A 27,428-nucleotide genomic window follows, 5' to 3' on the forward strand; every position below is an offset into this window, starting at 1 on the left:
GATGTCATACCTTCTGTACAGGAGACACACACCCAAATAAAACTTGCCAAAATAGCAGAGAAAAAAATACAACAGACATCCAGTGCCATTCTGTTACAGAAATATTTCTATCCCAAAGCCAGGGACCTCTCTGGAACACTGCCTTTATTTCCATGTTTCATGGAAGATGTTTGAGTGCACTCACGTGTGTCTCAACAAACTTCCAGTCCCTGCTCTAAACCCTGTGGCTTCTCAGCAAAACCCAAACACAAGTATCCATTTTCCTTCCAAATGAGAAATTTCCTAACCTAGCGAAACCAGCATCAAATCCACTTATTATGAGATAGCTGATTACAGGCGAAGCCCTCTAGTCCCAGGATGACTCCCCTCCTGCAGGAGCGGGAAGGATGGGCATAGCACTGGCCTGCCAGACCACATTTCCAGGCAGTTTGAAACCATGGCTGCCCAGGTGAACCATGATAAAAATCAAAACCAAGTATCTCTGAAAAGTGTACATGTCAAGAACCAGACCTCGCACCAGATTCAGCAGAAATGGATGTTGCAAGGTTTGTTCAGAGATCTCCTTTCCATGCCCCCTCTCCCCAGGACCTCCTTCCTTGCACTAGGGGCCAAGGGCCAATGGACAGCTCCCTTACCACTAGCCCAGTGCATTTTCAGGAACAGCTCCCAGACTGTACCAGACCCTGAAATGTATTCACTGAATGCACTATTTCTTCAAATGATCATAAATCACCTGACTACAACAACAATTGTTTTAAAAGCGTTCTCTCTCTCTTTGGGGAACTGTACCATGAGTTTGAGCAAGCAGCTTTGCTTCTCCCTACTGCAATTCTATCATTTACAAAATGTTAACAATTACTGCGTTCACCCATAGCATTGTTGTAAAAAGCCTTAAGATCCACTTCATGTAGTCTGCCTGGAGCACAGACCCTGTCACATGGTAAATGCCCAATGAAGGTGAGTTATCTGTAGCTATTATTACCTGCCACTCCAGCGAACAAAAGGAGTCGATCAGGTCTCATCGTGTCACCATGAAAGGATGTCCCTGTACACTGCACAGTGGGAGTAGGGGGACTCAAAGTTTATCAGGTACTATTTTGTGTTTTACAAAGTGTACATATATATTTGTAGGTACACTGGAAAAGATCTGGAAGGAAATACACCCAGTGTTAATAGTGACTACCCCAAAGACACATTCATCCAAACACACAACAGAAAAACACTATCTTTCTGCCTTCCATATCATTTGAACTATTTTCAATAAGCATCTATGGCTTTTGTAAAGTTTTTGAAAGGAATTTATTGCATTTTTTTCTGGAGAAACAAGCAGGAGCATGAAAAAGGTGGAAACAGAAGGTAAAATGGAATGGGACTCAATGGAATTGAGTCCAAGCCAGGCTCAGCAGGCACACGAACCACGCAACTATCACTATAACTCAACAGCAGCTCTCTCTGCTCTTGGTCCAGTGGCCCAAGACTTAGAGATAAAATGTTTATTGTGATCACATCAATCACACCAAGGAGCTTGGAACCACCCTTCCAAACTCCTCTGGTTCTGTGTACCTGCCCGGGGCTGTTAGCTTTCCTCCTGTGTCTTTGGCTGGCCTGTAATCCCCTAGTGGTGGAAATGCACCCTGACACTTAGCCATCACCCCCACAACACTCAGCACCGCATAGAGACCAGGGCAGTGATGCCCACTCGGACTGTGATTCTACTTATAAAGCGAAGGACCAGAGGCCAGATGCGACCTATCTTTGGTAACTCACCAGCTGTTGCTTGAACCAGAACAAAGCCAGGTCTCCTGATGCCCAGAAAAGAGCTAGCGCCTGTCCCACTAGAAACGTGGCGAAAATGTTTTGCTTGCTGTGAAAAGATGCACTACTGGAGAAGATGGGTGCAACTTCTCATGGAGCCACTCAACCCAGATGACCAGGAAACAGGGCTGCCGGATGAGACACTCGGCCCAGACCACCAGGAAACAGGATTACAGGTGTGAGCCACCACACCCGACCTGGTTTCTCTTCTTCTAAGGGCACTAATCCTGTCAGACCAGGGCCCACGCTCATGACCTCATCTAACCCTAATCACTTCCCAAAGGTCCTACGCCCTAATACCATCACACTGGCAGTTAGGGCTCCAGTACAAGAATCTGGGGGAGACATAAACAATCAGTTTATAACAATGTCTTTTCAATCCTGTTGAAAAAAACAACCAAATGAGTAGGCGACAAAGTACCTTATATGTAAACAAGTCAGGACTTTTCATATTTCTGCTAACACATTAAGGTCAATTTAAAATGTCCGATAACAAGCGTCAGAAGCAGAGATAAATGAAAGTTAGTTACTCTGCATTTTAGGCCCACATTGAGCTGTCTTCCAATGACATTGTGGCACAAAGAACACTGCTTTCTATTCCTGGTTTTGCCACCAAAAAAGCTGGAACATTTCCCTGTATTTCCGTTTATCTCTAAAATCACTGGGCTGACCCAGCAGACCTCCAAGGTCCCTTCCATTCACAAATTCCACAAATAACTTCCTACCAACAGATGCTACACAAATAAACTACACTGACGAAGGGGAAAGCTAACACTAGCAAACAATGAAATGCACACAAGACAAGATGTATAGAGAAGTGGATCAACCACAAACTGGTGGACGATGAGCCGGCGGTGGATGATGAGCTGGCGGTGGATAAAAACACATTCCCTAACGATAGACAGAAAAGCAATGGCGCTGAGGTAGTATTGTTGACGATTTCCTGTTTTCAGCTTTCAAGATAAACGGCCCAATTGTTTATATTCATTCTGATTAAATGTGAACGTGAAAATTTCCTCCAGGGGACACAGACACCTAAAAAATTCCCAATGTATCCAATTTGTCATTTGATATCTTTACTGACAAGAAAAATGCGGGACTGAATATACAAACAGACCATGCCTGATCATATGTAGAAAGACAGAACTCAGACCACAACCTGTAGCTGCCCACCCAGGAAACCAATCCCCTATCTACAGTCAACAGCCAGGAGGCCAGCCAGGCTAGCACATCAGACAGGAAGCCAGACTGCTCTCTCTCCACAACCCAGAAACTAAACCACAACTCTGTCCCACGTGGCCAGGACTTGACTCAAAACTGACAGCCACCCTAATTTTGGCCCCTGTTTCCAGTTAGGATAATTCAGAGAAAGCCAAACGTGCCCCTAACCAACCACATAGAACATCCCACTTCTGCACAGCCGCCTCCAGCCCCCACAACAGCCTCCACTGGGAGCTGTTCTTTTCCATCCTGAAGCTTCCTCACTCCTCATCCGCCACTCACTTGCATGTCAGTCCCTGCCACACGCAAGTGATAATGCCGACTCCCTTGTCACAGCAGCTCTGAGAAAGTCGCCTCTGCCTGTCTCATGTGGGCGGCCTTCCTTTATTTCCCCCAAAGAATAAGTCTTAAATAAGGGGCTTCTTTCTATATGGCCAAGCTATACAATTCAGAAGCCCAGCATGGCAGATTCCAAGCCTGGAAAGACCATACACCCCTCAGGTCCTCTTTCCACAAAACACAGCTTCCTTCAGTTCTTCAGTCACTCTGACCAACCAGGGAAGGAACCACGTGTTATGGAAAGATCAAGGGCCTTGATGTCAAACTTCTGAGTTCATCAAGTACTTCCTCTTTCCGCTTAAGAAATTACATGGCCTTGGCCAGGCGTGGTGGCTCACACCTGTAATCCCAACACTTGAGGAGGCTGAGTTGGATGGATCACCCAAGGATGGGAGTTCAAGGCCAGCCTAACCAACATGGAAAAACCCTATTCCTACTAAAAATACAAAATCAGGCAGGGTGTGGTGGCTCAAGTCTGTAATCCCAGCACTTTGGGAGGCCGAAATGGGTGGATCACGAGGTCAGGAGATAGAGACCTTCCTGGCTAACACGGAGAAACCGTGTTGTATTTTGTAAAAAATACAAAAAACTAGCCGGGCGAGGTGGCGGGTGCCTGTAGTCCCAGCTACTCGGGAGGCTGAGGCAGGAGAATGGCGTGAACCTGGGAGGCAGAGCTTGCAGTGAGCTGAGATCCGGCCACTGCACTCCAGCCTGGGCCACAGAGCGAGACTCTGTCTCAAAAAAAGAAAAAAAATACAAAATCAGCCTGGTGTGGGGGCACATGCCTGTCATCCCAGCTACTCAGGAGGCTGAGGCAGGAGAATCACTTGAACCCAGGAAGCAGAGGTTGTGGTGAGCCGAGATCGCGCCATTGCACTCCAGCCTGGGCAATAAGAGCAAAACTCTGTCTCAAAACAAAACAAAACAAATGATGTGATCTTGAACAATTTTCTTAACTTCTCTAAGCTTCTATCTTCATCTTCAATAAAATGATTTTCCCTCCAAGATTGCATTAAATGGAATCCCACATGTAAACCAGCTGACAAATATCAGGGGCCCAACGGCTGTGCGCTTCTACTGCCGCCCCACTTTACCCCAAGGGAGAAGCGCAAGATGTCCAGAAAAAGCCTGTTGATCCCTACACCTCAGCATCCTGTGTTCACACAAGGTGCAGTGGCATCCAGACTTACCGGGGTCACCCAAATACAAGACATGTTTACATGTTTTGATTTCTCAACTTAGGTACACATGGCTTCTAACGTTTACCATATATGATCCATAATTTAGAAGAGATTTTCCTACACTACCCCGTGGTTCTATTTTAGCAGACTTAGATGTGCCATAATAGCTCACTCTCTTAAGCCCTCCTCAGTATCAAAAACAAAACTTTCATCTGTAACACAGTTATCAGCAGTGAAAGTGGAAAAGGCACCTATGAGTCAAAATGACCCTCTGCCCCACCCTGCCCCACCCTACAAAAAGCTGTTCAGGAGTATTTGGGCTGCTTATGAGAATGCTGTCTGTATTCCCAGGGACAGACAAACGCCTACCCTGGTTAGAAGCAGCACTGCTCAGCCTCCAGGGTAGAAAGCTCCCCACACCCTCTACCCAAGGAGAAGAGAAGCAAATGGGGTGGCCAGGCTCCAGGATGTGGAGTATTTAGTTTGGTTTCTGCAGTCCAGGTCACCTCCATGGGTGAAGCTCTTCCTTCCTTCTTTTCCACCCAAGTGGCCAAGGTCCTATGGCTGCTGTGGGGCCTCTTCCCTATGAGTCAGCCTAGCCATTCCCCTTCCCCATTCTTCTTCTTCTTCTTTTTTTTTTTTTTTTTGGAGACAGAGTCTCACTCTGTCACCCAAGCTGGAGTGCAGTGGTATAATCTTAGCTCACTGCCACCTCTATCAACTGGGCTCAAGTAATTCTCCTGCCTCAGCCTCCCAACTACCTGGGATTACAGGCACCTGCCACCACGCCCAGCTAATTTTTATATTTTTAGTAGAGATGGAGTTTCAACTTGTTGGTCAGGCTGCTCTCGAACTCCCGACCTCAGGTGATCCACCTGCCTCGGCCTCTCAAAGTGCGGGGATTACAGGCATGAGCCACCGCATCTGGCCGAGTCAGCCCAGCCATCCTGACTTTTGGTTCTGGCAAAATTACTCTCTTCTACATCTACCTTCCAAGTAGCTAAATCAGAGGTCTGGCCCTTGGGGCAGGCTTGAAGAATCCCTGTTTTTGGTCCTCAAGAGGTCCTACCAGGGTCTGCGACAATTCCAAGACTTGTGTTCTGAAAGAGGAAAGAAACCTCACATACACACGGCTCTCGCAGAGCTCAGATGAGCCCGTATCGGAGGCAAGGCTTGGGAGGCGGCCCTAAGGTTTGGGTGTGCCATCTATGATAACAGCTAAGAGATTTGAAGCCAGCTGTCTGGGTTCAAACCTCAATTCCAACAACACTGGCTGTTTGATGTTAGACAACGTCCTCAGCCTCTCTGTGGTTCAGTTTCCTCACTGTAAAAGGGCCACAATAAGAGAGCTGCTCTAAAAATTAAGTGAATTGGTGCATATAAGGTACTCAGAACAATGCTTGACACATGGGGGAGTTCAATAGACACGTACTGAACAGAGTAACTTAGCAATTACTAAATATACTCATGCAGGACAGGTGCGGTGGCTCACACCTGTAATTCCAAAACTTTGGGAGGCTGAGGCGAGAGGGTCACTTGAGCCCAGGAGTTTGAGACTAGCATGGGCAACAGAGAAATATTCCGTCTCTAAAACTGTGTGTAACATACATGTATATATACACTCAAATGTTCACAGTGTATTTGTAGTATACAAAATAGCTGGAAAACAGACTTAACTATTCACAATGGTTACTTCTAGAGAAGGGGGAATGCAAATTTCAGCTTTTTACCCCACATATATATTCTTGTATCATCTGAAATATTTAAGCAAATTGTATGTATAAATTTGCCCCGAAACACATAGCAGAACAATGTAGTTTTCACTCAAAAATCTTCAAATCATGATGGAATTGTCCTGTGAAAGTAAAGTTAGAGAGGTGAAAAGTCTCCCTCCAGCCTAAATGCTCTTTCATATGACCTATATTACACAAACCAATGCAGACATCCCAATCCTTTCCCCACTGTCATAAGAATTTTTCAGTGAACTGCATTCCCCTTTACAAACTAGATGATAGTTAGAGTTACCAGGCAAGAACGTGGATCCAGTTCTGCTTTTTCAAAAGTCAATGTTTCTCACGTTATAGTAATGCATTCTTCAACCGGTCAACTGCCCCCAACACCTGAGCTCTCTGTTGTACACAACTCAACGATGCCTGGGAGAAAACAGGTGCACATTTCACTTAGTAACAACACATCCCGCCTGATTCCTCTGCTGGGCTAGTTCTCAAGTCGTCTTTTTCTAAGCTTTCATTGGGCTCTACCACACGTACCTAGGCTGGGTAAAACACTTGACCAGGTTTTTTTCTTCGAGACCGAGTTTCACTCGGTCGCCCACGCTGGAGTGCAGTGACGTCATCTCGGCTCAGAAGCCCGCGCCCGGGTCCATGCAGCCCCCTCCGCGGCAGACGCGGGGAGCCGGGGAGCAGTGGGGACCGGCCCCCACCGGCAGGGTGACCGGGATCCCCGCGCGGGCCCATGTGGTATCGTAGCAGGCGCGAAGACCCCGGTGCCACCCGAGGCCGAGACAAAGCCCAGGCGCAAGGACCCCGGATCCTGACCTCGGACCCTGCGGAACCCAGCTCGGAGCCGCCACGCCCGGGGCAGAGACCCCCGCCCGGTCCGGAGACCTCGTTGCCCGTTCTCACCTCAGGCCGCCGCCTCGGAGCGCTCGCTCCTCGCCGCGGCGCCTGGGCCGACTGGAGCGCAGCTGAGCAGCCGACAGAGCCGAGGCAGCCTCAACCACGGAGCCCCGGGGCGGGGCCGCTGCCGCTGCTTCAGCCCGTGTTCCACGCTCAGGATCCGGCTCGGATCAAGGAGCTGCAGCTGTCGCGGGGCTGCGGCCGGAACACACACCACGCAGGTGCACAGGGCCCCGCCTGCCGCCCACTGCCCCGCCCCCAGCGGGGCCGGGCGCCCAGGGCCCGCCCCCCGGCCAATGGGGAGCGAGCCGCGCCGAGAGGGCGGGGCCTAGGGGAACAAATGGAGGCTGGGCGGGGCGGTGCTGGGATTGGGCGTACAGGTTTCCGCGGGAAGACGGGACCCAAAAGCTGGCCGGATCCTGGCCTCCTAGAAGACCCAGCTCCACGTCCACCTGCAGTCTGCTCTACAGGACGCCCTCATCTCAAGCCCAGAACTCAGGCTTTTAGGGCAGAGAGCGAGAGACAGGCTTGCTTTACAAAAAGTGAAACTGAGGTCCAAGGAATAGGATTGCCTGCTGCCCGAAGTCACGTAGTCCCATTCACTCATTCACTTTGTGATTCAGCAAACATTTGGAAGCACGTATGGTGGGCTTTAGGAGTGAAGTAGGGCTGGGCGCGGTGGCTCGCGCCTGTAATCCCAGTACTTTGTGGGGCCGAGGCAGGTGGATCACTTGAGGCCAGGAGTTCAAAACCAGCCTGGCCAACAAGATGAAACCCCATCTCTGCTAAAAATACAAAAACTTAGCCGATCGTAGTGGCGCGTACTTATGGTCCCAGCTACTGGGACCTGTGTAAAACAGGACCTGCACCCTGAAGGCACTCACTCAGGGATGCTGCTGGGATGGGTGGATGCACAGTTAAGGTCTTCATGGTGGCTGAGGCTGACCTCATCCCCATCGCTCTTCCCACACACACCTGAACACTCATCACTCCCACGCTCGCACCCACCACTGAAAGCCTGGCCCCTAATCTGATTTGCCTAACAAGGTCTCCAGATGAACAACACATGCTTCCCTACCTCTCCCCTGCTAGGGCCCCACCGTGTTCTGGGATGTACTCAGGGATCAGGAGAACAAAACCTCAGGGAGTGAAAGGACATTCCAGGGTGCAGGCCTCTGCATCCCCCTCCATGCCCTCACCCCTGCCTGACACACCCTCACTCCTGTACCTGACCAGCTCCTACCAACCCTTAAATTCTCACCAAGTTCTGTGGTGGCAGCCACACCCTAAAGTGGCTGACCCCCCAATAACCTATGCCCTTGTATAGTCTTCCTGACCTTGGGTACGAGCAAAACCGGTGACTGGCTTCTAACCCATAGAGCCTGCCAAAAGCAATGGGATGTCACTGTCACAGTGCATCACCTTCGCACACTTGAGAGAAAGGTTCCGCCTGCAGGCGCTGCCGGAGGGAGATGATGTGCTGAGAAAAGACCTTCGGAGGGGCCCCGTAGGCAAGGAAGCAAAAAGCTGGGCCCTTGCCAAGCGGGTCCGAGGAAATGAATTCTGCCAGTAACCTCAGCGGACGTGGAAATGGATTCTGCCCTGGTAGAACCTCAGATGAGGATGCATCCCAGCTGCTTAGCGTGAGATCCCAAGCACAGGACCCGCTAAAATGTGCTCAACTCCTAGTTTGCCAAAATTGGCTTAAAAGTGTGTGTTGTTTTAAGCTTCTACGTTTTTAGTTATTGCCTGTGAAAGTGTTAAAATATGAGACAATAACTTAGGTCCCTTCCCCATCACACACATTCTTCTTTCTGGTATTCATCACAATTATAGTTATTGATTTAAAATCTCCCTCTTGACTGGGTGCAGTGGCTCAGGAGTTCCAGACCAGCCTGGCCAACATGGTGAAACCCTATCTCTACTAAAAATACAAAAATTAGCTAGACGTGGTGGTGCAATCCTGTAATCCCAGCTACTCCGAAGGCTGAGGCAGGAGAATTGCTTGAATCTAGAAGGCAGAGGTTGCAGCGAGCTGAGATGACACCATTGCACTCCAGCCTGAGTGACAAGAACAAAACTCCGTCTCAAAAAAAAAAAAAAAAATTTGTCTCTTGCCACTAGCTTGAAGGTCCCATGAGAAGAAAAATGGAAACTCTTGCTCATAACAGTGCCCCAAATGCCCAGCACGGTGTAGTTCTAGGGCAGTGGGTCGATGGTGGCAGCTTCTGGTTGGAGGGCCCAGCTCCTCCCAGCTGCCTTCTCCCTGGTGAGGTTCCATTATAGAGAACAGAATAGTTTCCTGCCTTTCCAGAGTCCCTCTTAGTGGGGATTGGCCAAGTGACATTGTCCTGCCCCGGGAGACATAAGTGGAAATTGGCTGAAAGGTTTCTAGCCATGGTGTGCTGGGGCGATTTGAACCAGGACATGAGAGCTGACCATCCATTGTTCGGGAATTCCGCAAGTTGGTTGTTCAACACCTTCAGTACTTCAAAATATTAAATAATATAAACTCGCAAATTAAAAAATGCATTAGACCAGATGCAGTGGCCCACGTCTAACACATTGGAAGCCTGAGGCAGGAAGATCACTTGAGCCCAGGAGTTCGAGACCAGCTTAGGCACAAAAGGAAGACGCTGTCTCCACAAAAAATTTTAAAATTAGCTAGGCATGGTGGTGTGTGCATCCAATCCTAGCCACTCAGGAGGCTGAGGTGGGAGGATCGCTTGAGCCATCTGTTCAAGTCTCCAATGAGCTATGATAGTGCCACTGCACTCCAGCCTGGGTGACACAGCCAGACCCTATCTCAGAAATAAGCATATTTCATATATCAATAAATTTAAAATAAATGTATATTTATATATACATTTATGTATTGCAATGATATATTTAGACGTAAATATTTATTTCTTGTTTTATTTATTTATTTATTTTGAGATGGAGTTTAACCCTTGTCACCCAGGCTGGAGTGCAGTGACGCAATCTGGGCTCACCATACCCTCCACCTTCCGGGTTCAAGTGATTTTCCTGCCTCAGTCTCCTGAGTAGCTGCGATTACAGGCATGCACAACCATGCCTGGCTAATTTTTGTATCTTTAGTAGAGATAGAATTTCTCCTTGTTGGTCAGGCTAGTCTCGAACTCCTGACCTCAAGTGATCTGCCCACCTCGGCCTCCCAAATTGCTGGGATTACAGGTGTAAGCCACTGTGCCCAGCCTATATGTTATATTTATATATTATAATTATGTATATTAATTTTATATAATTGTATATAAATATAAATATAAAAACTTTCCTTGCCTTCTCTTGTTTCTACCTACAGTCAGTCCCATGACTTCAAATACTATCTACATGTAATAATTTTAAATGTATATATTTTATATATATATATTTTTTTTTTTTTTTTTTTGAGACGGAGTCTCGCCCTGTAGCCAGGCTGGAGTGCAATGACGCAGTCTCAGATCACTGCAACCTCTGACTCCCGGGTTCAAGCGATTCTCCTGCCTCAGCTTCCCAAGTAGCTGGGCTTATAGGCTCCCAGCACCACGTCCAACTAATTTTTGTATTTTTAGTAGAGACAGGGTTTTGCCATGTTGGCTAGGTGGGTTTCGAACTCCTGACTTTAATTTATCTCCCGCCTCGGCCTCGTAAAGTGCTGGGAATACAGTGCTGGTCAAAATATTTTTCTGTTTCCAAGCACTTTACATGAGAGGAAAGCGGAGAATAAATCATCTGACACTCTACTGTTAAAAAAAATCTTTGTGCCTCTCTTCTTTTCATCTTTCCTAAGTGTACATATTACCAAAATGTCTTTACGTTGAGGTCCCCACGTGAAAACTTTACAGGGTGTTGAGTTCTCAACCACCCTCCTGTCTTTTCCTACTCCTGGCATTTTAGAACTGTCTGGGGATGACCCAGGATACCCACAGTGGCCATGTCTTTTGGAGGGTCTAGTGAGTATCAGCCCGGGGTCATCTCATCGCCAAGGACAGCCTGAGGTAGGGGGTAGTGTCTCTCAGGGGAGTAGCTGGATGCTCTTGGCCTTAGAGGAATCTCCTGGTATAGTTTCATCTAAAATGGTGACCCCTTAGGGTTATTAAAATTTTAGGACATTAAAATGAATGGACAATACAACGTAATGTGATTAAAGCTAGGTCATGAAAACTGTTCCTCCAGCCGGAGTTTTTATTCCTCGGAGACACATTGATGGTCTGCCAATGGGATGGTGATATTGAGAGGAAAAGGCAGAAATGGTTTCTGCGCTCTAGATTGTCTCAGACTTGTGAAGAGAGAAAAACTGTCCCAAAGGACAAGGAAAACCCACCCCAGAGAGGATGTGCAACAACCTGAACATGAAAATGCACTGAAGGCGCACAGGAGGACAAAGAGCAGTGCTAGTGCCTCCTAGGTGGTCACTGAGTACTTTACTGAACAGGATGGGTATCCCGAGGGATAGAATGGCCTGCTGTGACACTTAGAAAGGTGTTGGAGTCTGCACTGTCTCTCCCTGAATTTGTTACCTTGAAAAGGCTTCTCCACTTATTTGAGTTTCCGTTTTTCATTGACTGTAAGATATATTTTATCTGTATAGCTTGAAAGATAAACATACTATTTCCAAAGAGGCAAAGTAAAATGATGTATTTTATTTGCTAAAAATTCCTATTTATTTCTTCCCCAGAGTGAGTGTAGTAAGTTTTAAAGGTCTGTTCTTTTCAAGGGTAATTTCAAATGGAATTGTAGGACTTAGCTTTGTCAACGCTACCGCTGAAATAAAAGTGTGATAGATAAATTGATGATTTACAAAGATTCACCAAAATGTCAGTTTCGCTCTTGTAGCATGGTGAAGAATTTATGACAGCGGACACATCTGTATCCTCTTATCTGGATACCTGAGGGTTTTTTTTTTTTTTTTTTTTTTTTTGGAGACACTGTCTTGCTCTGTAGCCTGACTGGAGTGCAGTGGCGCCAACTCTGCTTACTGCAACCTCCGCCTCCCGGGTTCAAGTGATTCTCCTGTGTCAGCCTCCTGAGTAACTGGGATTATAGGCAGCCACCACCATACGCAGCTAATTTTTGTGTTTTTAGTAAACATGGGGTATTAGGCCTGGCACAATGGCTCAGGCCTGCAATCCCAGCACTTTGGGAGGCCAAGGTGGGCGGATCATGAGGTCAGGAGTTCCACAGCAGCCTGACTAACATGATGAAAACCTGTCTCTATTAAAAATACAAAAAAATTCGCTGAGCCTGGTGGCAGGCACCTGTAATCCCAGCTACTCGGGAGGCTGAGGCAAGAGAATTGCTTGAACCCGGGAGGTGGAGGTTGCAGTGAGCCAAGATGTTGCCACTGCACCCCAGCCCAAGCGACAATGTGAGACTCCGTCTCAAAAAACAAACAAACAAACAAACAAACAAACAACAAAACGACAGGGTTTTGATATGTTGGTCAGGCTGGTCTCAAACTCCTGACCGCAGGTGATCGCCCTCCTCAACCTCCCAAGCTGCTGGGATTACAGGCGTGAGCCACCATGCCCTGCCCACTCTATTTTCTTTTTATTCCCTAAATTTTAATATGTTTGAGTTTGTCTGTTCCTTTATTACTGTTTTCTTACATAAAAGAAATTCTGCCTAATCCTTCGTAAAAAAAAAAAAAAAAAAAGTCTTCCTGTGACTTCTGAAAGTGTTCTGGTTTTATCTTTCACATTTGAATATATAATAAGTTGATTATGGTTCATGGAATAGAGAAGAATACAATGCATTTTCCCAAGTAGATGCCAGCCTGGTTTGTCTCATATTTTAAAATGCATGTGATTTCTTTTTCTATTCTACAGTGCCTACTCTATCATTCATCAACTTTCCATATACATGCTGGGTTATTAACACTTTTTTTTCCCTTTGATCTGCTTGTTCATCTCTCTGCTAATACTGTGCTGTCCTGAATATTTTCGTTTGAAAATCTTAGAAGTATGTTAGACAAGCCATCACTCTTTTTTTAGATGACTAAAAATCATTAGACATTTGTCATTTTTACTAGGTAAGAAAAAGTAGTTTTTCTTGCCCAAAAACAACCTGAGTTGGGAATTTATGTGATTTCATAGGAATAACATCTGGAAGTGGTGATATAAATGTCATTTTAAAAAACATGTGTCGCATTTCCTCTTATTCTTTTCTACCTTGATATTGTGCAATAGAAATTTTTAAAATTGTGGCATTAGTATTACCAAATATCAATTATTGGTTTTATTTACTACTCAGTTAAATCTAATGAGCCTACTCTGTCTTGGTGTAATCGCATGGCATGGGCTCAACTCCCCAGTTAACAAGTGACAGCACGTGTAAAATATTGTCTACCAGGGAAACTCATTGAACACTTAGTGTTCAGACTGTGTTTTGGTGTCTGGTTCCCTAAGCACCACTGCAGTGACACAAAATAATAGACGTTCAGCAGAAAAAGTTTTGGCAAATATAAGCCATTTAGATGCAGTGAGTCATTCTTATTACTTGGGTTGGTGGAATCGCTTTCAAAATGTAAGTTACTAATACAAACAAAGATGGAACTTTGTGAGCAGGCGTTTTTAAGAATAAGTAGTCTCAGGACTGATAATATTAACTCTCTTATGCACATCAGGTAGGACTTTATTATGACAGATACTAGAAATGTACAAAGTGAAGTTAAATGGTAACTCCTAGCAGCACATCTTACGCCCTGGATTCTCTAATAAGATGGGAGTTTCTACTTTGCTGTTGCCTTTTTGAATAGTTCAATTCTAGCATTCGTACTGCTGTGTGGGAGGGAGTATGTGTGAACAGAGTAAGAGTTGTGACAATCAAGTCACAGAATAAATGCTTGAAATTTTAGAATCATGTAAACAGCTTATGGATTGAGTATAGATTCCCAGTGCTGTCAGTCCCACCCATCCTTCTACCCACATGTGTGGAATGTTCTAGGACTCCGTGGCTTTTGAGGATGTGGCTGTGAACTTTACCCAGGAGGAATGGGCTTTGCTAGATTCTTCTCAGAAGATTCTCTGCAGAGAAGTGATGCAGGAAACCTTCAGGAATCTGGCTTCTGTAGGTGAGAATGACAAAACATTTCACTTAATTACAGAACTATTTCCCTATCATCAGTGTTATTTGTGATTTGGAATGTGGCAAGGGAATGATTTGGTGAAGAAATCAGGCATGGGCACTCTGTACAATGAACATGAAATCTAGTAATGTTTCTATAGTGTGTAATAATTTATGATAATTTTGTGGGTCTGTATTTTAGGAAAGAAATGGAAAGGCCAGAATACTGAAGATCACTTTGAAAAATCTGGGAAAGAGATAAGATAATTTGCACTGAGAAGAGGAAATAAAGTCCTCTGAAGGAATCTTAGCTTGTCATGAACTTAAAAACAAGCGATCAAAACAAGTAAGAGTCACTTGAAATTTATTTCTTTTTAGAAAAATTTCACCCAAAATGTAATGTGCTTCAGTGTAGCAGTCAGTGTTTGGAAAACAGTTTACTTGAAAATAGTACTACAAAATTGTGTACATGAATGTTACTAATTTGGTCATAGCCATGCAGGTGGTAGCGGTGTTTTCAGTAGTAACCCATTTACTTTCAAATAATTCAGTCATGGCAAAAAAAAAAAAAAAAAAGCATTTCCCTTGGTATTGGTAGCAGTGTAAGTCAAAGACCTATTAATAAGTAGAAAGTTATTAAACCAAGCAATAATAATGTGCTTGTCTTTTTTTTTTTTTTTTACAGAATTCATATGATACAGAGACTGTGTGAAAGCAAAGACGGTAGTCAGTATGGACAGTTGTCAGCCAAATTCCAAAGCTTGATCTGAATGAGAACATTTCTCCTGGATTAAAACAATGGGAATGAAGTATTTGTGGAAAAGTCTTTGTACGTCATTCCCTCCTTAATAGGCACATCTTAGCTCACTCAGGATACAAACCATATGGAGAGAAGCAATATAAATGTGAACAGTGTGGGAAACTCTTCGTTTCTGTTCCAGGTGTTAGAAGACACATGATAATGCACAATGGAAATCCAGTTATAAATGTACTATATGTGGGAAATCTTTTTATGTTCTCAATTCAATTGAAAGACATCAGAGAACTCACACAGGAGAAAAACCCTATAAATGTAAACAATGTGGTAAAGCGTTCACTGTTTCCGGTTCTTGTCTAATACATGAACGAACTCACACTAGAGAGAAACCCTACGAATGTAAGGAATGTGGAAAAACATTCAGATTTTCTTGTTCCTTTAAGACGCATGAAAGGACTCACACGGGAGAAAGACCCTATAAATGTACCAAATGTGATAAAGCCGTCAGCTGTTCCACTTCCCTTGGTTACTATGGAGGCATTCATACTGGAGAGAGACCCTATGAATGTAAACAACGTGGCAAAGCCTTTAGTCATTTGAGTTCCCTTTGTAACCATAGAAGTACTCATACTGGAGAGAAACCCTATGAATGTAAACAATGTGACCAAGCCTTCAGTCGCCTCAGTTCCCTTCACCTCCATGAAAGAATTCATACTGAAGAAAAACTCTATGAATGTCAGAGATGCGGTAAAGCCTACATTCGTTCCAGTCAGTTTACTCGCCATGAAAGAAGTCATGATATAGAGGCTGGGTGTAGTGACTCAGCCTATAATCCCAGCACTTTGGGAGGCCAAGGAGTGTGTATTGCTTGAGCCCAGGAGTTTATAACCAGCCTGGATTAAAACAATGTGAAACAACCTGGGCATCATGGTGAAACCCTGTCTCTACAAAAAATAAAATAATGCCAGGCGCGGTGGCTCACGCCAGCTACTCGGGAGGCTGAGGCAGGAGAAGGGCGTGAACCCGGGAGGCGGAGCTTGCAGTGAGCCGAGATCGCACCACTGCACGCCAGCCTGGGCGACACAGCGAGACTCCGTCTCAAAACAAATAAATAAATAAAAATAATTAGCTGGGCATGGTGGCACATTTCAGTGGTCTTAGTTCTTTTTCAAGGACATAAAAAGCAATGGGGTGTTGGGGGAAAGCCCTGTGCATGCAGATCACAAGGTCAGGAGATCGAGACCATCCTGGCCAACATGGTGAAACCTCGTCTCTACTAAAAATACAAAAATTAGCTGGGTGTGGTAGCATATGGTTGTAATCCCAGCTACTCAGGAGGCTGAGGCAGTAGAATCACTTGAACCCAGGAGGCGGAGGTTTCAGTGACCCGAGATTGTGCCACTGCACTCCAGCCTGGTGACAGAGTGAGACTCCATTTCTAAATAAATAAATCAGTAAACAAATAAATAAATAAAGCCCCTTGAATGTAAGAAATGTGGTAAAACATTTACTCTTTCCCATTCTCTCATAAACATGAAAAGGCTCACACTGCAGAGAAACCTTAAGAATGTAGGAAATGTGGTCAAACCTTCAGATTTTCCTGTTTTTGAAGATTTGGGAGGCCTCAGACTGGAGAAAAGCCTTTTGAATTTAAATTTGTGGTAAGTCCTTCAGTTGTGTTAGTTTCATTTGAAGACATCAGCTCAGTCCTGAGAAAAACCCTATGAATGTCCAGAACGTGGGAATGTTTCATTTCTCTCATCCCCACTCAAGGACATATGAAAATGCACACTGTAGCTGGCTGGACCTTGTAAATACAAGAACGTACACAGGGTTAAGACTCTAATAGTTTAGAAACTGCAAGAATATTTTCAGTTTTCACATTGACTTGAAAAGTCATGTGAAAACTCCCATGGGAAAGAAGCTCTATAAGTGAAGCTTTTCTAATTTGGAAAGCCTGATGCAAATTAATTATCGTGCAGTGTTTGAAAAAAGTGTATGAAATGTTACACAAGTTACAAGTATATTGTTTTTATCAGTGGCTCATTCTTAAAGAGTCTTGAGTATGCATTTCACGTTGTTTTGCAGGGAAAGCTTGAGGTGAGAGTTCTGTAAATGCTCTTTAAGCAGTAGTACTTGAGTTTCATAGATAATGAGATTAAGTTTGTTGGTAGAATTTTTGTCTATTCATTTGATAATGTGCTGGATTCATGGTTGAATTTTGATGTTTTTCTAATATGTAGGTAAGTTCAATTTTTTTATTTCATTATTATCTTTTTTTGAGATAGAGTCTCACTCTGTTGCCCAGGCTGGAGTGCAGTGGTGCGATCTCGGCTCACTGCAACCTCCACTTCCTAGGTTTAAGCGATTCTCCTGCCTCAGCCTCCTGAGTACTTGAGACTACAAGCGCCTGTCACTACATCCAGCTAATTCTTTGTATTTTTAGTAGAGACAGGATTTTGCCATGTTGGCTAGGCTGGTCTTGAACTCCTGACCTCATGATTTGCCTGCCTCGGCCTCCCAACGTGCTGGGATTACAGACATGAGCCACCGTGCCCGGCCAGGTAAGTTTCATTTGTATGTATTGCCCTGTGATTAATGGACCAGTGAATAATGATTGTGAATTGTTGAGATAGTCTTACTAGTCTCATTTGGTAAACTTTGATTATACCTTGTTCATTATACACATTCCACCTTTCTTTATTAAAGGAAAAATTACTCTTGATGTAAAGATGTTTCTTTTTTGCTAATACTGAGTTGGTATTAATTCCTAAGTACATAAAGTTTATCATAGAGTATCATCTCGTGAGTTCTTTGCATCTGTTGCCCTTTATTCTTTATTATTTCTTTCTGTTATTTGGATCGTTCACTTTGAATGAAGGAGAGAGGACTGTCATAGGACGATACGTTGTAACCAATCTGAGGGAGGAAGCATTCAGTCTCTCAGTCACATATGATAACATTGAGCTTTTCATCGATCCCTTTGGTATTGTAGTAGATCGTATTACACCATTAAGGTATGATAGTTTACATATTGTATTTTAGAGTATTACAGTCTTACCAGTCAGTGTCACATGATTCAGTTCCCTACCAGCCAACAGACAAACCAATCACGTACTCCTGTAGGAACAAAGGAACATCCTCAGCCGGGCACAGTGACTCACGCCTGTAATCCCAGCACTTAGGGAGGTCGAGGCGGGCAGATCACGAGGTCAGGAGATTGAGACCATCCTGGCTAACACGGTGAAACCCCGTCTCTACTAAAACTACAAAAAATCAGCCACGCATGGTGGTGGGCACCTGTAGTCCCAGCTTCTAGGGAGGCTGAGGCAGGAGAATGGCATGAACATGGGAGACGGAACTTGCAGTGAGCCGAGATCACACCACTGCACTCCAGCAAGGGTGATAGAGTGAGATTCTGTCTCAAAAAAAAGGAAAAAAAAAAGGAACATCCTCACTTTTTTAATGTGATACCACTCCCTGCTCCCAAGTTAATCCCTGTTTGGGCCTGTGGGAGCTTACGCCATCTTCCTGTATGTAATTAATAACTGATGTCTGGCTTATCTGTTTAGTAATAGATATTATGTGTTTAACGGTGCCAGTAAACTTAGGGTGCTCATTTCTTCCTCACCAGTGGGGTGCATGAGACGCTATTGAAACAATTGGCAATGCAACACGAATGGAATGGACCAGCCCTCATGCAGGACACCTGCTCAACTTGACCTACCTGCTGTCGGCTGATGGTTCCGTAACACATCAGCAGTCACCTGAGTCAGAACCATGAGCTGACGATGGGCCTTCCCTTTGTTCTGCACAGTGTTTTTTGCACAGTGTTTTGTGGTCTTCAGGTGTTGTCATCTTCTCCCACACTAAAATGCTCTCATCTCCTAGACATGAATGTTTAATTGCACCCCAGCATGACATTTGGCCTGTGCTTAACAGGCAGTTTTGAGGCCCTGGATTATTAATGCACAGAAGCACAGCACATAAGCCGACACTTAAGTCCTAATTAGCAAGAATCAGGCTGTATCTCTGTAGTCCCTGCATCTACTCTGGTCACCATCTCTGTATGTTTAGGGCAGCCATGTGAACATTATTAATTACTGTACACTCCAAGACAATAGTAATTATGTAGGCAGAAGTAGTGGCCTTGTTTGTTTCTTGTGCTGCTGCTCCCCTTGCCGCTGTCCCCTACACCCTCCTGATGAGGTGTACATCCATGGTGCCTCATGGTTCAAGAGAACTAGTAGATGGCTCACAAGAACACTCTGTCGCTACTGTCTGTGCCTCTGTCACAACAAATATCCTGATCCTTCAGTTTTAAGGGTGCAGGGCCATTTTCCTCCCTTTCTTACTGGTAGTTCTCAAGATAACTGTATGATATGCTGGGAATGCAATATCCTGATAATCAGGTGACATTGGTCAGAACAGCCCAGGCTCTGTTAGAGTCCCTGCTTGAAACAGAGTGGCCTTTAACGTTTGTGTGCAGCAAACCACATCGTGGGAGAAAACCCAAGGTGGGCTGCTTTCTGGGTTCCCTCAGTTGTAGTGCAAGTGAAGCATTTACAGTCAAAACTCCATCCATCTGCTATGGGTAGCCTTCCTGATCTTGTGGTAGCGGTTCATATTGAATCCTAGGCTTCTGTTGTCTTTTGTTTGCTATTTGTAAGTAATAAATTCACTTCATGGAATTTATGTATGGATGTGTTTGGTCTCATTGTACTCAGAAAAGTTGGTAGCCATTACACTGTGAACCCGCTTCATAATTAGTGAAAACACCTATGCCCCCCTTGTGCCACAGCAAGGAGGTTAATTCAGCCAAACATAAACTTCATGTTCCTAAAACCCTGTAGCACAATTATTACAATGTGGGAGGCCTTTAACAATGGTGATGTTGATTTGAAGAACTCTGAAGGAAGAAATTTACACAAATTGGTTGGGTACACGGGAGTCCCTCCTAACTTAAAGCAAACCTTACTCCCCTCTGCCTAAAAAGAGTGGAGAGGGCAGGCACGGTGGCTCAGGCCTGTAATCCGAGCACTTTGGGAGGCCGAGGTGGGCAGATTACAAGATTAGGGGTTCAAGACCAGCCTGACCAACATGGGGAAGCCACATCTCTACTAAAAATACAAAAATTAGCCGGGCGTGGTGGTGGGCACCTGTAATCCCAGCTACTTGGGAGGCTGAGGCAGGAGAATTGCTTGAACCTGGGAGGTGGAGGTTGAAGTGAATCAAGACCATGCCACTGCACTCCAGTCTGGGTGAGAGGGCAAGACTCCGTCTCAGGGGAAAAAAAAAAAAAAAGTGGATAAGAACTGAAACAGGTTTAAAATTTCACCTAATTGGAAATGCAAACTTACAAAAATAATATTTAAAATAAAATGCTAAATGAGTGCTCATTGAATTTTATGCCTCCACAAAGTAGGTTGTGAATTAACTTCCACATCTGTTGAAAGCCATCAAAGTTGGGAAGCCTGCATGTCTGAAATTCACATGTGGCTCAAATAAGAATTATACCTGAGGATACCCAAAATTTTAAATATGGTATCCCCTGTGATATTATGAGGAATTACTGTACATAAAACAGGTTGCCTTCCTTTAACTCTGAAAATCATATTATCTTGCCTAAATTCTCCAAAACGCATCGCTGTGCAGTATCCTATAGTGGACATAGGTTTCCTGACCAATGAGCACTAAAAGTAAGTGTGTGCGACTCACCTATGTTCTTATCAAAATGGAAATCCCCGAATCCCACCAGTTAGAATAACATGACAGAATATCAGGTTTTTGGAATATATAGGTTTTCTGTAAGGTTATTAGGTATTGATTCCATTTTTAAAGTAGGTATCAATATTTTTAGATTACCTATTTCTCCTATGTTTTAGTATTAATAGATTGTGTCTTTTAATTCATCCAGTTGGTCCAATTTACCAAGTTTGTGGGTTATGGAGATTGTAATATTGTTTATTATTTTATCATCCATGGGCTCTCTAATATAAAGGCCTCTTATAATTCTTCTATTATTAGGTTGGTGCCAAAGTAATTGTGGTTTTGGACCTTGAATTTTAAATTTTTATAACTAGGCTGCAACACATGTTTATTAATCAAAATAGAACCCATTACAATGGACTGGGCACAGTGGCTTACTCCTGTAATCCCAGCACTTTGGGAAACTAAGTCGGGTGAATCAGGAGGTCAGGAGTTTGAGACCAGCCTGACCAATGTGGTGAAATCCCGTCTCTACTAAAAATACAAGAAGTAGCCAGTGTGGTGGCAAGTGCCTGTAATCCCAGCTACTCAAGAGCCTGAGGCAGGAGAATCTCTTGAACCCAGGAGGCAGAGGTTGCAGTGAGCCAAGATTGCACCTTTGCACTCTGGCCTGGGCGACAGAGTGAGACTAGGTCTTAAAAAAAAAAAAAGAAACCATTACATTGAACACATTTTTGCCAATGAGAAACAAACTTGTTTATTCCGTGCTTTCAGGGTTCGATGAACTCTTGGAAAGCATTTTCTGCATCCTGATGGTTGTGTAAGTGTTTTCCCTGCAAAAAGTTGTCAAGATGCTTAAAGAAGTGGTAGTTGGTTGGCGAGAGTTCAGGTGAATATGGCAGATGAGACAAAACTTCATAGCCCAGTTTATTCAACTTTTGAAGTCCTGGTTGTATGACATGTGGTCATGCGTTGTGGAGAACTGGGCCCTTCATGTTGACCAGTGCCAGCTCCAGGTGCTGCAGTTTTCCATGCATCTCATCGATTAACTTGGCATACTTCTCAGATGTAATGATTTCACCAGGATTCAAAAAGTGTAGTGGATCAGAAGACTGGCATCTGACCACCAAACAGTGACCAGGACCTTTTTTTGGTACAAGTTTGACTTCGGGAAGTGGTTTGGAGCTTCTTCTCAGTCCAACCAGTGAGCTGGCTGTTGTATGAAATCCACTTTTCGTGGCATGTCACAATCTGATCAAGAAATGGTTCATTGTTGTTTCATAGAATAAGAGAAGATGACACTTCAAAAGGATGATTTTTAAAATATTTGGTCAGCTCATGAGGCACCCACTTATCAAGATTTTTCAGCTTTCCAATTGGCTTCAAATGCTGGATGACCATAGAATGGTCGACATTCAGTTTTTCGCCAAGTTCTCGTGTATCTGTAAGAGGATCGAATTCAGTGGTTGCTCTCAATTGGTCGTTATCAACTTCTGGCCCAGAGCCTGGGGCTGAGGCTGCCATGACCACCCTGTTCTCTACTTTCTGTTGCACTTGGGCCCAGAGGCTGGGGCTGAGGCCTCCATGACCACCCTGTTCTCTTCCTTCTGGGGTCCCCAGGAAGCTCCCAGGACTGAATGATCCCCACAAATACAGTGGCCAGGATGGGAGGGCTGGAGGTCAACTACATCCCCCCCTGCCACCACAACCAAGAGGCCCCCATGGAGGTTGGCCCCGAGATGTGGGTCCCTGTGGGATGCAGGCTCCCACGGATACTTCAGGGGATGAGCACGGGTCCTCCTGGCTGACAGGACCTGGTGGGCACTGGGTGTGCGGGGCCTGTACAGGTGGGTTGGACAGAACTGGGCCTAACCAGGGAGCCGGAGACTGGTGTGTCTTCCAGATTTCCTATGAGATCCCCTATCTGGTCATAGATGATGTTGATTGCTCTGAATCCCTGTAAGGTGTTAGGCGCTCCATTCTTACCAAATTTATTTTGTTACCTGGTAGAACTTGGCTCATAAAGAAGAAAATGGTGAAGAGGAGGACAGGAATCCTCATGACTGAAGAAAGAAGAAAGTTTGGCTTCATTTCCAGGAGGCAGAGAAAACTTCCATCCGTGGCTCTCTAGCACCAGTGGAATGTCTCTGTTTGGATAAGAAGAGCCTTTCTGTACCTCATTAGGGATATTCATAGATAGAGGTGTTCTATGCATGCAAAATTGCTTTGATGGGAGGACTGATGTGGCTGCACAGTTTTGGCCAGAAAACCTTGTTAAATGGGAACATAAGCTACAAACATTTTGGCAAAAGATGAAAGTTTATGAACAAACAACCATTTATATTGTTACAATAAGTTAGACTGTGTTGAGAAACCAGTTGCTTTCGTTAATGACCAGACAATTTTTTAGCGAACACTTCCCAGACTTTACTAGCCCTGATAAGAATTAATCACCCCACTTGCTCCTGGTCTGAAACCCCAAAGTGCTTTGTTGATGTTACAGTGCTTACTGCTTTGTATGTTAGATTAGTGAATGTATATTTGCCTCTTCCACTACTGTATGAGCTTCTTGCTTGCTAGGACAAGGCTATATTCCTCAGAGCAGAGGAGGGAGTTGAATCATGCGGCCATTTATTCTCAAATCCTCTTCACCAAGTGGAACAAAACAGAACAGCGAAAGACCACTGCACATGGAAGCAGGAGGTCTGGATTTGGGTTCTAGATCTCTAGATCGATTACTAACTGGAGGTATGGATATAGTCAGGAAAATTGTCTTCCTTAGGTGCTTCCTTGATAGCACCTATAAATGTTGAGATCTGTTGGATCTAGATCAGGGGATTCTCAATCATTACTATGCATAAAATCAACTGGAAGAGTTGCTTTGGTATACAGACGCTTAGTTCCATCTCATGATATTTTTACTGTTTTTTAAAACTGATCTAGTATTTTTCATTAAATAATGTAAACTTTCTTAGTCTACATCTAATACAACTCCCACCGGCATACAAATACATTGAATGATATTAGCAGCAGAATCTTTAAATAAAGTAACCATATACAACTATTAAACCACTTTTTTTCATTACTTATTATTTCATGCTGTTTGTCACCATTGTCATCATAATCAGCATCATCCTACATCGCTGAACACCCATTACGAACCATATGGCATAAACATTTTTCCTACTCGTAAGGAGCATATATTCTCTATATGCATATGAAATTAATGTCTGAACAAAGTGGCTTAAACAAGGCAGAAGTTTATTTCTTTCTCACTTATATCTATAGTTACACCTATCATGGCTGGTACAGATGCTTGCCAAATTCATTAGGGACGCAGGCCCCTTCCAGCTGTCTGCTCTGCTGTGCTTTAGAAGAGGCCCCAGTTTGGCTGCTAAATGCCCACCTATCATTTTTTAATTCCAGGCACCAGGAAAGAAAATAGCCAAGAGAGAAAAACAAGGGAACATCTACCCCTCTTTTTAAATTTTTTAACCAGCCCCCTCTTCTTTTTTTTAACCCAATTTGTTGAGCTATGATTACATTTAAAAAGCTGTACATGTTTAAGGTATGCGTCTCAGTGAGTCTGGGGATAAGTATACATCATGAACACCACTACCCTTAAGATTATACACACATCCTTCACCGCCCAAAGTCCCCCCCATTATTATTATTATTATTACTGGTAAGAAATGTTGGTAAGAACACAAAATCCACCCTTTTAGCAAATTTTCAGTATGCAACACAGCATTCTTAGCTCTAAGCACTATGCTGTAAATGAGACCTCCAGAACTTACTTATATGGTATATCTGAAACTTTGTGCTCTAACCATATCTACCCATTTCCCCTGCACCACGGCCCCTGGTAACCACCATTCTCCTCTCTGCTTTTGTGAGTTTGTCTATTTTAGATTTCAAATGCAAGTGAAATCATACAGTAATTGTCATTCTGTGGCTGGCCTATTTCATATAACATAATGCCCTCAAAGTCCACCCATGTTGTCACAAATGACATGATTTCATCATTATGTAACACTGAATAATATTCCAATGCATATATGTATTACCCGTTTATCCTGATACTCTCCCTCCACCTGCCTCCCAACAGGCCCCAGTGTGTGTTGTTCCCCTCTCAGTACTCATGTGTTCTCATTGTTCTGCTTCCACTTGTAAGTGAGAACATGCAGTGTTTGATTTTCTGTTCCCGGGTTAGTTTGCTGAGGATAATGGCTTCCAGCTCCATCTATGTCCCTGCAAAGGACATGATCTCATTCCCTTTTATGACCGCATAGTATTTCATGGTGTATATGTACCACATTTTCTTTATCCAGTCTATCATTGATGGACATTTGGGTTGATTCCATGTCTTTGCTATTGTGACTAGTGCTGCAATGAACATGTGTGTGCATGTATCTTTATAACAGAATGATTTATATTCCTTTGGGTATATACACAGTAATGAGCTTGCTGGGTCAAGTGATCTTTCTGGTTCTAGGTCTTTGACGAATCACCATACTGTCTTCCACAATGGTTGAACTAATTTACATTCCACCAACAATGTGAAAGTGTTCCTATATCTCAACAGTCTCATCAGCAGGTAGTTTTATTTAAAAAATTTTTGAGAAACCTTCATAATATTATCCAAAATGGCCATAGTAGTTTGTATTTCCACCGTGAGTATACAAGGGTTATCTTTTATCCACATCCTCACTAATACTTGCTATTCATCTTTTTGATAACAGCTATTCTAAGAGGTATCAGGTGACATTTCATGGTGGTTTTTATTTGCATCCCCCTGACAATTAGAGATGGTAAGAATTTTGTCATATATTTGTTGGCCATTTGTATCTTTTCTTCTTGGAAACGACTATTCAGATCTTCACCTGTTTAAAAAGAAATTTCAACTTTTATTTTAGATTCAGTGAATGCATGTGCAGGGTTTTACATGGGCACATTGTGTGATGCTGAGGCTTGGAGTATGAATGATCTTGTAACCCAGGTAGAAAACATAGTATTTCATGGTGTATATGTTTTTCAGGTCTTGGTCCCCATCTTCCCTTCCCCTTCTTGTAGTCCCCAGTATCCGTTGTTCCCATCTTTACATCCATGTGTAATCAGTGCTTTGTTCTTACTTATAACTAAGAACATATGGTATTTGGTTTTTTCTTCCTGCATTATTTTAGAATAATGGCCTCTAGCTGCATCCATGTTGGTGCAAAGGACATAATTTTTTTAATGGTTGCATAGTATTCCATGGTGTACATATACTATATTTTCTCTATCACGTCTTTGCTATTGCAAATAATGCTATAATAAATATATGAGTGCACACGTCTTTATGGTAGAACAATTTATTTTCCTTTGGATACAAGGGTCAGTCCCCATGGCTGCTGTCAAGGGTTGCGTTGAGTGCCTGCAGCTTTTCCAGGCTCAGGGTGCAAGCTGTCAGTGGATCTATCATTCTGGGGTCTGGAGGATAGTGGCCGTCTTCTCAGACCTCCACTAGGCAGTGCCCCAGTGGGGACTCTGTGGGGGCTCCTACCCCATATTCTCCCTCTGTACTGCTATAGTAGACATTTGCCATGAGGTCTCCACCCCAGCAGGCTTCTACTGGACATGCAGGCTTTTCCATACATCTTTTGAAATCCAGGCGAATGTTTCTGATATGGTTTGGCTCTGTGTCCCCCCCCAAATCTCACCTCAAATTGCACTCCCACAATTCCCACATGTTGTGGGGGGACCCAGTGGGAAATAATTGAATCATGGGGGCAGTTTCTCCCATATCGTTCTCGTGGTAGTGAATAAGTCTTACGAGTTCTGATGGTTTGATAAGGCGAAACCAGTTTTGCTTGGCTCTCATTCTCTCACTTGCCTGCTGTGATGTAAGAAATTCCTTTCGCCTTCTGCCTCCCCCCAGCCATGTGGAACTGTAAGTCCAATGAATCTTCTTTCTTTTGTAAATTGCTCAGTCTCGGGTATGTCTTTATCAGCAGCGCACTCCTGTACTTTGTGCAACTGCAGGTTTAATATCCCATGGAAATTGCCAAGGCTTATGACTTGCACCCTCAAAGCAGTGACCCAAACTGTGTATGGGACCTTTTTAGCCATGGCTGGAGCTGGAGTGGTTGGGAGGTAGAATGCTGTGAGCACTGTCCTGCGCTTGCCCTGGGTGGTGCAGCCCTAGGCCCAGCCCACAAAATCAGTCTTCCCTTATAGGCCTCCAGACCTTTGAAGGGAGGCGCTGCCACCAGCCAAGGACTCTGAAATGCCTTTCAGGCTCTTTCTTCATTGTCTTCTATTAGCATCTTCTTTCCTTTTAGTTATGCAAATGTCTTCAGCCTGCTTGAATTTCAGAGGATACCAATGGCCTTAAAAGTACCATATGACCCCTAACACTTCCTGACTTCATTTCTGCAACATATTTTATTTATTTACATCACCATGAATATTGAAACTTTTTATATCTATTCACTTTCCATTTGTTTTCAAGTCCAGCTTACTTCCAAATAATTTTAGAATGTAGAGTCTCCATAAGACACTAGTTTGTCTGGTTTCTTGCTGTACCCCATGACTGCGAATGCCTTCTAGTACATATAATACACTCAAAAGTACTTATGAGGCCGGATGCGGTGGTCCACTCCTGTAATCTCAGGACTTTGGGAGGCCGAGGTAGGCGGATCACGAGGTCAGGAGTTCTAGACC

The 27,428-nt window shown here is 44.1% G+C and overlaps 1 pseudogene; it reads left to right on the forward strand.

The window, feature by feature from the left end:
* Window positions 1-436: 436 nt before the first annotated feature.
* LOC140711264 (uncharacterized) lies at window positions 437-9,271 on the forward strand (annotated as a pseudogene).
* Window positions 9,272-27,428: the final 18,157 nt, after the last annotated feature.

This window comes from Chlorocebus sabaeus, unplaced genomic scaffold (genome assembly GCF_047675955.1).
Source record: "Chlorocebus sabaeus isolate Y175 unplaced genomic scaffold, mChlSab1.0.hap1 unalloc_scaffold_428, whole genome shotgun sequence".
NCBI lineage: Eukaryota > Metazoa > Chordata > Mammalia > Primates > Cercopithecidae > Chlorocebus > Chlorocebus sabaeus.